General features: G+C 38.2%; 1 protein-coding gene across 8 annotated transcripts in view; it reads right to left on the reverse strand.

The window, feature by feature from the left end:
* CHID1 (chitinase domain containing 1) overlaps nt 1-13,459 on the reverse strand; it is a 127,468-nt gene that overhangs the window by 5,221 nt on the left and 108,788 nt on the right. The window lies entirely within an intron of this gene.

A 13,459-nucleotide genomic window follows, 5' to 3' on the forward strand; every position in this document is an offset into this window, starting at 1 on the left:
ATCTTCTAAAAATGAAATTTAAAAAAACTTGTTTTCAAGGAAAAATTACTGCTAAATAATTCTGCATATGAAATTTTGATACCGCTTGCTTCTTGGCATTCTTCTCTTGCACGGACACTTTGAACACGGAATGACCTACCTCATCCCTACAGGATGTAAAGTGAGGAGAGAATGCTACTTGAACCCCAAAAAACTGCATAGGGAACCAGTGTGGAATAGTTAGTATGTTGGAAATTCATGTTCTTGTCTAGCTCACAGGATCATCTCAGTGTAGAGACAGTGTCTCCTTGTGTCTGCATTTTTGACTGCACAAGGGAAACAAAGCTGTTTGCTGCCTCATGTGAGAAAGCCAGAAGATGGCAAGCTACTGCCAGCAACAGAAGCCACGCGGGTGTCACAGAAAGCAAAAGTCTCTATCACATGCTCCTCTGTCTCTTATTAACCTGCATCTTTGGCCAGCAAGAAGGCTGAACTTCATTCTGCTGCCAGCTTCCCTGACTAAACATTAGGGGGTTTATTTGGCCACCGGCCAAGCACCACCAGTTCCTTTTTTCCCTTGGGGATTGTATCAGGAATTTTAATTCCAAGTTCCATTATCAGTATTCTATCATGATTATAAAAAGCTATCACAGGCAAACACGGTGATCATAAGGTACCATTAAAATTCTTTGTTTAATTTTGCAACATCTATCAAAACCATCTCTTCCACAATGTTGTCTCATTCTTGCAATAAAATCTCTGCTCATGGTAGGATTTGCATGGAGAAAGTTGCCTTCAAATCATCTTATTATGAAATAAGAAATTTCCATCTCCTATGTAAAAGATATTATAACTGATTTCCATCAGCCACTATCCTGCCTCCATCAGTGCTGAAATTCCACCTCACTATATACTTCAAAAAAACCCATAGAAAAATTGGTATTTCTTAGTTTGAGAAAGATTTATTCTCTCCTTCTGTATTATTCTAAACAATTACAACATTCACCATTGCAGGGAATATCTTGACTCTTTTGTTGTGGCTTGCTCATTCATATATCGTTAAATTGTTGCCTTCTACTAGCAGTTTTAGAAAAGATTTTCATTTCGTATTTAAATTAAATGAACGCAAGCCAGGCATGCTATTTAAACATCTACATAAGCAAACACATGGCAGAGCTGTTGCACTCTTCCCCAACACACACATGCCCTGGAACAATGCACCTTTTCAAATAATGCAAGTTACACCTTGGAACCTGCCCACTCCTTTGTAAGATACACAAAATTTTACGTTGCTCCACTAGAGAAATATGCAAAGAGATCTAGTATTGTGTATTTAAAATTTAAGGATAGCTTTTAACACATTGCCCCATTCCAGAATCGGGAGTCCAGTCATGACAGGAAACAACCCTCATGTAGAACATGGGACCAAGATGTTACAGCCCAGAAGACAAGAAGTACCAGACAACACATCCTGGCACACAGCTTTATTCCTGAAGGTGTGGCTTCAGATGGGAAATCCTAATTTCACAAGCTCAAAGTCCCAACAAAATTAAAGAGTGGTCAACAAACATACAAGCAAGCTTTAAAATTAGAAATGCAACTTGAAACAATTATTATAGCCTATTATACGTAATATATATGATTATTTTAAAGCTGTTCAGGCACACACTGCATTTAATGAGAACACAGCCCAGCCAGGCAGACAATTTATTTCCCTTCCTCCTGCCTCTAGGCTTTTAGCACCACAGTATGTAAGAGCAAAAATGAACAAGTTTGTCTTCAAATCACATCTATGCTGATGAGACTAGCACCAAGCTTGAGTGGGAGAAAAAAAGAAATATTAGGCCCAATACTGTAACTACTATCCATTAATTTTGGGGAACCTACCTGAAACGTATTAACTTGGCTTTTACATTCTCTGTATTAAGGACAACAAAAATTCAAAATACAACCTTCAAAACAATAGGCTCCTGTATCGCAGCTGCATACTCAACACTTCCGTAAGTCAAGTTTCACATTTTTCAACCAGACAACAAGTTGCTGTGAAGAGTCTGGAAGAGATGCAGCAACAAACCAGAGCTGTTCACACAGGCTTTCCACTGCCCTAATCTGGGAACGATCCATTCCCCCTCTGTAGTCATCTGCCCCGGTCATGATTCAATTTTTTCCCGTAAAAAGATCCAGGAGCTTTACAGGCAACATCTCCCAGACAGGCCTCACTTCCCATTACCTCCGCACTATCCCACTATGTGCATCGTAAGCAGAAGGGTTCCCGTGTAAAACTGCAGCATCTCTATCATACTGCACATTTACTTGACTCAAACTAATGCCTACCCAAGCACTCTGAACATTTTAGCTCCTCGTTGAAGCAGTACTTGACAAATATTTGATATGCAGTTATTTAAAAAAAAAAAAATTAAAAAATTGGAAAGAGAAATATTCCATCATGTTGAACTAGACAAGCACGGGATATTGGTATGCTGGGGGTACGAGAGATCTAGATGCACCTCCAGGTTTTCAAAGAGGAAAAGTGATTGACTGGTAGGGAGCTAATCACAGCCAGCCTTCCTTCTTCTTGCCACCTCCCACCAAACTCTTTTCCTTTCAACTCATTTATTGCTGGTTTTCTCTCCTCTCTTTCTAATTTATCCCTCTTTCGACTGCCACTGTCCCAGTTTACATTTGGTTTTATATGCCTGTCCAGACTAATTCATTTGCCTTCTCATCCGTCAGCTCCTAACTTCCCAGCTTTATTCTTTTACCAAGCTGCCTCAGCAGTACATTAAATGCTGAAAACTCAGCTTCACCGCCCTGTACTACGTATTTCCTGGGAAGCTGGTGACCATTTGCAGAGAAAGTCAGGCTGTTTCTCTGGTCCTAGCCTGAAACAAGGTTTTGTTTTCAAGCAGGGATGAAGTACCTGAAGTGTTGATGCAAGTCTCAAATGAAGCACCAATGTAGCATGTGTAAATGATAAATTTGCATGGATTACTGGGAATAGCAACAAAAGGCAGATGTCACCTCCACATCTACCTTGCAAATACTCGTTATTAAACAGAGACCTGCCAGTCTGGCTCCTTTAAACAGGCCTTGATTTAACTTAGCCAAAGCAATATTTTTGTTCCCCAGAACATTCATTCTTGCTAATAGTGGAGCAGGTGAAGTATCAATTCAGTTGCCACAACTGGCCTTTGAAAGTTTAAAAATTATGACCTAGTAAAAACACAGCCACATAACACAAAAGTGAGTGGAAACGATTTGAAGTCTGCCTGCCACCTTTCACACAAGACTTCAAACCTGCAGTGTTTTACTGCAACTTCTGGCCATACCTCTGTTCAAAAAAGACGCTTCTTGGTCTACAGACACCGACTGTTATTCTTATCACTCTGATACTCCTGATAACAAACCCACTGGGCAGGGTTGGACTAAAACAAGCATTCAATTCTGCAGAGTAAATGAGAAGCCAAAATGTACACATTAAGAAGTACCTGTACAGTCAGTTCTGCCAAAGATGTGTATCTACAAACAACACTGATATGGCTACACCTATACACTGTTGCACTTTGCTGCACATTCAACTAATAAATAAAGGATTCAGCAGAAAGGTTCTCAGCATTTATGGCTGGTGTTCCTTTTCTTCCAAAACATGAAAAATAGTATGGCACTGGAATATGTTAAGGTAAAAACCATGATCTGTAGTCGCCCCGATGAAAGTATTTATCTTCATGGATAATGCTTTTTCACCAAGGATATAAAGAAACAAGCCTCTAGTATATCTTTTTTGCACCAAGAATATACACTCTAGGAAAATATATAACTTCACATATAATTTTTAGAGTAGGATTTATTTACAAAGGGTAACTTTTTTAATCCTCAGGTGCTTTGCTTTACTAGTCCTGAGTCACTCTTCAAGAAAAATGCTTTAGTGAAAGGGAAACCGCTACTGAACACACATCCCATTTTGATGCTCTTTTCTTAACACTTTCCATTCTCTCCTCGGTTCTCTCACACAAACCAAACTGACTAGAAGCAACAGGTCTCTGATCAGAAGGAAGGATCATCTGCTCCTGCTGCAGCAAACTGCACTTATCTTCCACTATGGCAAACTGAGTGATTCAGTCAAAGGATAAAAAATACTATTCAGCTTGAAAATCTATACCACACATTTTCTTTTCAGTGTGCTTCTTAAAAATTTAACTCAGTTATTAAACCCTGAATCTACCAGGAATTGCACCTCCATCACTGACCATAAATAGCGTCTACGCATAGCAACAGCTGGTTTAGACTCAACTGGCAAGGGTCCATCGTCCCCCTTTTCAGGGAGCCATATCTCTTAATAAATGTAAGAGAAATTACCTAAAAAGCTGTATCCTAAAGCTCAAGAGTTTAGATTTCTGTTGCAAAACAAAACTACAGAAATACCTCCCCAACAGTTTTCACGGCAGTCCTCCAAAGGTACATGTCTCCCGAACAGGACTGGCCAGTCCCCCACTGCTCCATGTACATCAGGACAGCGTGTGAAAGGGCAAATACCCATCTTCAAAACAAGATTTTTCAAAGGGCATATATATGTAACCTGTAAGTCAAAACCTCTTTTATTTAATGTTTAATTTCAGCTACCATGACAATTTCACATTTTAGCTGTTTAACCTTTTCTTAAACTACTTCCTTTTTGGTGAGAGAAAAGGTCAAGAAACAATATACTCTGGAGACATTTTTAAACTTTAAATTGAAAAGGTTTTAAAAGTGAGAATTTTTCTGGCCTTCTCTCCTCTTTAGAAGATCATTTCTAAAGAAAAGCTGCAAAACTGGTGAATGTACTACAAGCTACTAAATAATTCAACCATGAAACTAAGAGTTTTGATAAGGGCTGTCTTCAATGGTAATATACAGAAACAGAAAAGGAATAAAATTTGCAAAAGAAAAAAGATTATATAGAGATTTAGAGTTCTCACTCAGTCCCTAAAATTACAGCTTGCAAAAGGTAGAGATGCCTTGCAATTTAACGATCTCTATATATTAGCCTTCAAAATACTTTTGTGAGCATGCATAAATTTATGAAAAGCCTATGTGTGTCTGTGTGTGTATATAGTATGCAGTAACAAAGGTGGGTAATAGTCTGAACAATGAAATAAGCCTTCACCACACTGGTCCCATCAGGATGACTTAAGCACCTTTTTACTCATCTCCTCTCACCATTCCATAATAATAATAACAGCATATTTACAATATCTAAGTATAAACTTCCGACTTTAAAAGGTGGCAAAGTTGTGTATCACTATATTCTTTTCTTGCACATTAAAGAATCCAGATTTTAATAACACAAATCCCACATGTTCTTTCAAAAGCAAACAGGTTATCCAAGGAAACATAGCTAGCACGTATCTTCTAGAGGATCAAAAGAACACTCCAACTAACATTAAAACAGTTTTTACTCTGAGGACTTATGCATTTGAGTAAACAGTACACTCTGGAAGCTTTATTTATTCTGTCTGCAGGGTATGTTATTCAAAAGTAGTTCTATTACATTCTTCAGATTATTTCATGTAAAATAACTTCAAACTAAATATGGTTTGCAGAGAGACACCAATCTGTTCACTTTCATTGCTGTGGGGTGTCTTGGGTAAAGCTGTTGAAGTATCCAAACAGCAGCGTAGAAATGAAAAACCTATAAGCAAGCACCATGCTTCTCTATTAATCTTCCTTCTGTTGTCGCCTGCACCTTTGCTCTGTCAGTTTTAAAACGCAATAGTACTATTTTTACTATAGTAACAGGTTTCCAACAGAGTAGTTTCTCTGTGGGTTTGTTGGTTTCAGTAAGTTTTATAAAGTCATTCTCACTGATTTCGCCGCAATACTTCATCGCTGACTTGACAGACAGCACTTTTCAGTGCTTCTCCACCATCTCACACAAACCTACTGACCTTCTACCTTCTGCCATGGTGCACCAGCCAAGCCATGATGCACCAGCCCAATGAAAACAAGCAGAACCTCAGCAACATTTCTGTCACTACTCTGGGCTCTTCAAAAGTGCACCTTGTTTAGCATTCTCAAAGTAATTCAGAAACAATAATACTTTAGTGGACACAACTGTTGAAAGGCAGCCAAGTATTCCTATTTTATAGAACTCTGGAGACACAGAAGATGACAGCAAGCTTTTTAGAAGTGTCCTCTTCTTGCTCTTGTCTCAGGGAAACAGCAAGCATCAAAATCTTTCAGTCCCTTACAATGGCTACAGAAGACAGCACAAACGTTACAGTATTTCCATGCATGCGGGTTTACATGTTAATAGTGCTCCTTATTCTCATTTAACTTCACAGAGGCTTTATTGAAAAAAGCGCCCCATCTGAGAGTGTACACAATGGTACGCTGGCAAATTACCCCAGGGAACTGCAAGTACAGCTGAAAGTACTCCAGTGCATGCTGACTCTTCTCAAAATAACCAAACTGGGGGTTCTCTACGAAAAAGAAAACAAAGTTGCAGTCAGATATTGATTCAAGAATAGAATTAATCACACACAAGGCAGGAAAAGGTGGGAACGTTAATATATTTAAGGTTTTGACTCAAACTGACAGATATGAGAGGAACATATGAAAATCTCCTTAAAGAAAACTAGATCTTTATTTCTATGCCAATAAATATTTCTCAGGCAACAGAAACATAACTAGATTGAGGCAGAAGGTTTGCATATCTGTATACCTTCAATAACACACCGCTGTTCAGCAGCTTCATTTTATTTTGTAATGATACAGATTTTTATTGTCTTTTGTGCTGCTGTTCTATTTTTCAAGACACCTGGGACTACATAATGTGAACTTTTTTTTCCCAGTGCAAATTATTCATGAAAGCAACTGTTTCCTAAGTTACTTCTTGTTCACATGCATCAACTTTGCATACTTTCTATCAGAAATCTTTGTTGCTCCTGACCATTGCCAAGACTCAACTTTCCAGCTGAAGTATGAGGCAATCTTTTCGCTTGTGTTTGTTCAGTTAGACAGATTTTTTTCTTTCCAATTTATCCAATCTAGCACATGACAGGTCACTATTTATAGTGGGGGCTGGTTTCAGCAGCTCTTGTTGTCATGAATGAGTTCATTGCCTTTAAAAGCCTGCTGTATCATCTGGGCTTCTCTCTCTGCTCTGGCCGAAGGGCACCCTCCTGTCAGGCAGAAGACATGTTAATGGCAGAAGAGTTTACGGTGCTAGAAGAAAAAGCAAGATTCAGATAAGCTCACGTAAACAAAAAAGCACAAGAGAACAGAATGAAATAAAGCATACCGTTATGGACTAGCTCAAGTAACTAGTCATAGTTCAGTCATACGAAAAAAAGTTTAGTTTGACTATGAGCTAGAGGCTAGAGGTTCCACAGATGATTATTTTTTAATAGTTTTTTTTATAAACTCCATGTATTGGTCAATTTGAAGACTTTGATAAAAATGTATCTTCATTTGGTCTTGATTGCCTTTGCACACTTTAAAAAACATGACTATTCAACAAAAATATTGTCTTTGGTATTCATCACAGAAATAATACCAAGTAGTCATGCTACTGGGCAAACAAAGAGGAACAACATTCTCTCTCAAATTAGGAAACAGGTCACCTCAAGGTTAACATTTTTTCTAACTCACTTCGGTTATGAACTACATCAGAAAAAGCTCTCCCTATGTGCTCACTTCTAAGCAAGAATCACCCTTCTCCCAGTTCTAAGTTGAAATTAAGTACAAAAGAGCAAAAATAGTAGATGTGTAAAACAGTCTAATATAAATAATTTAATAATTTGGAAGTTGATATTAATTTGATCCTCCCCTCTCTCACACTTCCTATTTCATAATTGAAAATGTTCACAACTATATCTGCCATAAATCAGGGACAATTGAAAAGCCTCCTTTAAAACAGATTGCCAGACTACATTTTGCAGCTCTAAAATGCAGAAAATTGTGAAAACAAACTGATTTTCCTGCAAATTTATATCATCCACCATCACCAACACAAACCACAGATATGTTAAACCTAATAGAAAACCTACAGGACACACCAATGACCATCATCCCTAAAGAGTATAAGGAAACACTATACCTCAGTTATTAAAAACATTGCACCACAGAGGTTTACTGGTCCACATGGCCTGATAACCCCACCATTATTTATACAAACACACACAGTACTGCATGCTGTCTCTGCTGATTACCAAGTTGATTCACCTGTTCTATACTGCCTAAATCCTACAATATAGCTTGTTTACACTACCTAGGAAAATGGCAGTTCAAGGGTTCGATTGAACCAGCACAATGCAGTTATTCCTAGCAGGGTCAATCAAAAGCCAAGTGCTATTTTGTGAGATACGAAATGTCTGCATGCATGCAAATTGTCCTGCGTAAGAGCTGAAAACATTACTATACATTACTAATGAAAAGACAATTTCAACAAAATATGTAGATGTGTCAACAGCACTATTTAGTATACCATTTTATGTCAAATCATATAATCTGTACTTAGTTATTAAAATGCTGCAATGATTTTATACTTTATTTTAAAATCAATGTAATGTTTCCATTATTTGTTATGATACCAGGAAAAAGTAGAATATCTCATTTTTACTAACATAAAAGTATTAGAATAAAAAAAGCATGATGGAGAATACTCAGCAAAAAAGACTTTGCCAGTAAAGTACCTAACTTTCTTGCAGGCTGTAACATTTAAGTAGAACCTCCCCATTTTGAAAAAAAGAGACAATCACAGCTTTCTTACTTTCTTTTTTGTTGTTGTTCATTTGCTTCATCAGATCTCTGCATACATATATACATGGGGTACCCCTCGTTTCTTTACTTTCCTATCTCTGGATAGCATTTGTAATCTGGATCTTTTGTGGCATATGGGGAAAAAAAAAAAAAAAGGACAGAACGTGGAGATCTGTATCAAACTGAAATCTTTCTAGATGCCTCCCTGTAGTCATGGATAACCACACTTTTTCGGGACAAGCCTCAGACTAACAATGCTGTTTCAGAATAATTATACCAGAAGATGCTACGGTGCAATGCCAGAATATGCTCTGAGCAGTGAAAGTATTGCTTACTCCTACCATACTAACGTAGTTTCCACCGTAATCCAGGGTACAAATCATCTCCACATGCAAGATTTTAGCATCATCATATAATGGTAGAACTTTTAGTCCTTCCTAGACTGTACAACACAAAAGTTTAAATTCAGCTCACCCAATAATCTGTTTTACTACAAAATCTGAGACAAGACATAGTCTCTCTGCTTAAAACTACTTCTCAACGTGATGAAAACCAACGCTTGTTTATCCCTATGGGTTTGTTTCAAGAATCAGCAGGTTCAGCCTAAAAAGAAATATCTTTGAAGATAAAAACTGCTAGTTTAAGGGTACATTTTCTGAAATGCTTAAGTAATGCTCAACTGGGGTCGAAGTGTTTTCAAATTCATTAAGTACAATACTGTGCTTGATTCTTCCAAGAACTGACATAATAGGCAATGCACATGGAAAAGTGAGGCTGCATATCTTTGGATGCATGGCTGAACAAAGTTCAGATACACTAATGTATCTGCTGTTCAGCTTCAGCTGTAGGTAACAAAAACTCTAACTCTGCTGGTTCTGTTGCACGTCAGGTTGGGTTTGTTGGGTTTGTGAGGTTTTTTACATACATCAAAAAAGCTTTCCAGACTTTCCTCTTGCTCAAAATATACAAAACAGGTATACATGCTACAAAGATTAGCTACGAAAACTATTGTATACTGGATTTGGAGCCTGGTCAGATACGAGTTGATCTTAATTCAGTGCACTGGAGATGAAACTGAACCCACTCCAGCTATGAAAATGAAGGTTGAGTGCTGAGTCACCTACTTGGATATTCTTAATTCTTCCATGTCTACTTCATTAAAAAAGGCAGATATTAAAAAAGTCACATTTCTCTTCCATCCTTGCCTAAAAGGTCAGGTGACCTTAATGCCAATGAACATCACTGCTAAATCTTCCAGATGCTTGCTGCATCTCCTTTCAACTGTTCCTGAATTAAAACCATCCCAATACAAACACAAGGTCAGCAGCAGTGTCACCCACCAGATGTATCAACCACAAAAGCCAGCAGGAACATCTTTCCCTCACCCTGTGTCAGGAAAGGAGCAGCACAGTTCTTCTTCCAAGGCCCAACCTCAGCCCTGTCTGACCTGGGTCTGGGGTACTGGAGGACCACCTTTGCAGCTGCCGGGAGGTGTGTAGGTGCTCCAGCCTGCTGTTTTCCATAGGGTTACTAAGTGGTCCTGGCTGAGACAGATGGGCAGGGGCCAAGCCCCATGCCGGGCACAGTTTCTGAAAGGTTACTCTTGGTAGCAAAGGAGAATAAAAGCGCACATCTGTTGGGTGCAAGCAGCGGGATGGGAGAAGCACCAAGGACAGGAGAAGGATGCTGAAGGGGAAGATCTGCTAGCAGCGTAGCTCCCAGGTGATCTTCTCTAGTCAGGCAGAGAGAGCACTTAACTTGCAGGCTGAAGGACTCGGGATGTAAAACTGACCCAGGTCAGCAACAGCCTTAGGAGAGAAATACTGGCTTTGTCCTCTCCCCAGAAACAGAACTAGTTTAGGCCAGACAGCAGCAGTGTGTGTCTCCAAGAACCAGAACTTCAGGTGACGAACAAAACTAACTGCAGCAGGAGACTCAGCCTAAGGACGGTGACTGCTCTTTGGATCCCACCTGCTTCCCAAGACGCTGAGAATGAGGCATGGAAATAGATCTCGACTTCCAAGTAGCCTCAGAAGAGTGTTCAGATTCCTTTGCTGACAATCGTATCATGCCTGCAGCTTCCACTACCAGTATTTCTGCCTGCTTCTCCCTGGCCTCATCAGTCACACGACCTCATTACTCACAGGTCAGTAAAAGGTGACCTGTGAAAGCAAGTTGAAACAAAATGCTAAACCATAGAAGTGACCTAATTGTTGAACAGCCCTCTCCCTTCAAAGCACTGGGAATATCCGTATCCTTCCAATCTCTTGAAGGCAGCCTCTGCTGCTGCGGCCCTGCATTTCAGCATACACTGCAGGAAGAACGGTCCAAGAAGCAGGAAGGTTGCATTCAGCACTGCCTTGTGCAGCTCCGCTGCAGACCCTTGAAATTCCAAGCAACCTGTTGAATGCAACAAATAAATGCCTTTGAGAATGGCCTTAATGTCAGCCCAACAAATTAATTCATGGTATTATTTCCTCCATCCAGGACACTGCCATACTCCCAGGTACCAGAGCCCTAGGACTGTAATTTTCAATGCTGCTATGACGAACAAGGACAAAATATCCACCATTTACTTGTACCTATTTCTTTTCACTTGAAAACTAGGTAGTAAATGCTTTCATAATGCAAGAATACTTATTGAAATAATGGTATTTAAGTAATTCCTTACAAAAAATAAATTCAATTCCATAAAAGCAATTGTGATAAACTATCTAAAAGTAGCTATGAAATTACAGAGTTACTCAAGCTTTATGTATCTTACTGTGCTGCTCCAGTTTTCTGATAAATGTTACCCATGGTCTCTTAAAACTAATGCATTCAAAATCTATTTCAGGTTATGTTCCTAAATGGAAGCATATTGCAGTATTCTCTGACTTCCCGAGGTAGCAAAGAGCAAAACACAGTAAGTTTTGCTCCTGCCTCTGAGGTTAACCTGCTAAATTCTCATGCTGATAATCTGACTAAAATAGGACTTCCAGGTTATCACACACATAGTTTTTGATAATTTTCAGGGGTTTGTTCCAATTTTTACTTTAGCTGGCATGTCAATTAAATTTCAGTATTTCAACCTAGCTCTCACAAAGCAGAAAAATATTTCCAAGCTACCCCATGTCTTGTAATTATCACCTGTCATGTCTCAAGTTCAACCTCTGAAGACCTGACCACCAAACACTTTCTAGAAGACCAAAGAAACACAGTTCAGGGATAGTTTTTTGGCATGAAGTAGTTACAGATGCACAGTAATAGATTTAAATGAGCAAGCGCAATACAGCAGATAATTTTGCCTTCATATGAAAGAGATCATAAATTCAATCCCTGACTGGAGGATTATAACTAAAGAAGGAAAATACACTAAAGGAAAATCTATGGCAGATTTTCTGCAGACCTCCAGTGTCCTATGAAGCTATGGACTATATATGCTTTTCCATATTTTGGGACCAAGTTAAGCGAAGAACAAAGAACATTTCTGCTGACTTTCAAGTTAATTTTTTATACTTGGCAGAGGGTTTTTCTCTTCTCAGTTGACCGTGTTTTAGTCACAGTTATAGAGATTTATTCTGGATTTACACCAATAGAACTAATATAAGACTTTCAGCCTTTATTTTTTGAAAAGATAGAATGATGACAAATTCATGCAAATGACTATTAATCTCTCATAAATAATGCAAATCTCACAGTGTTAGTACATTTTTAACATGCTTTAGAATAATCTGGGTGGCATATAATTCCTCCATTTTAGGCATGAATTGAATTGAAGATGGCCTATGATGTAATACACTATATGTTACACAATGAGAGTAGAGATTTATGCCTTTTTAAGAAATCATCACGGCAGTTAAGTAAATACTTGGGAACACCAATTTTAAATCTCTTGATACTTAGTTAAACTAATACATATTCATTTGGTAGTGTTCAGTTTTAAGGAAAAGCCTAGCACTTCTCATCCTGAAAAAACAGCTGAATGTCTTCCGTATCTTTGCTGTAACTCCAACAAATATTTGCATATTTTTATCTGTTTGGTTTCTGCTGAACAAACATATCTGTGCCAGCTGGTAAAATTTGTTAAGACTAAATTTTAAAGCAAAAACCAACATACATATATATATTCGAAATTACTTCCAAAAGAACTGTTACTTAAATCAAATGGCAATGCTTGGAGTGCAAATCAAGGGACAAAATGATGGCCACCACATTTTTTCCCCTTGTATTAACTGGAAGACCTCAAAATGCAATACTATTTTGCCTCTAACAGGTATGTATATAATTTTTTTTAATATTTAAATTAAACAGCAATACCTTTTGCATTAACCGTAACTATAGCCCTCTACCAGATATACAGCACTCTGTATACAAAGGAACTTTGGTTTGCTGAAGAAATAGTTGATTTAGAGGAAGAGTGTAAATGGGAATTATACTCACGCCATAGGCGGGATCACTGTACATTCTAAAGCTTTGTTAACATCTGGGGAAGTTAGAAAATAAATCTTTTAGCTGTCTTTGAATGACAGAAATTTGCTTTTTGCAAATATTTGAGCAAATTCACACACAATTTATCCTAGTACACTGATAAGGGTAAACCAGTAGGGCATTTATGTATCTTAAGTGGTTCCACATGCAAATATATTAAATTGCAATAACAGTTTCAAAATACTATCACTTTGAATTCCCTATACAAGTCATCCAACACACAGAGTAATCACCACTACAGCTGTGTAATTAATAGAAGAATGTCCTTTAA

This window comes from Falco biarmicus, chromosome 10, assembly GCF_023638135.1.
Source record: "Falco biarmicus isolate bFalBia1 chromosome 10, bFalBia1.pri, whole genome shotgun sequence".
Taxonomy (NCBI): Eukaryota; Metazoa; Chordata; class Aves; order Falconiformes; family Falconidae; genus Falco; species Falco biarmicus.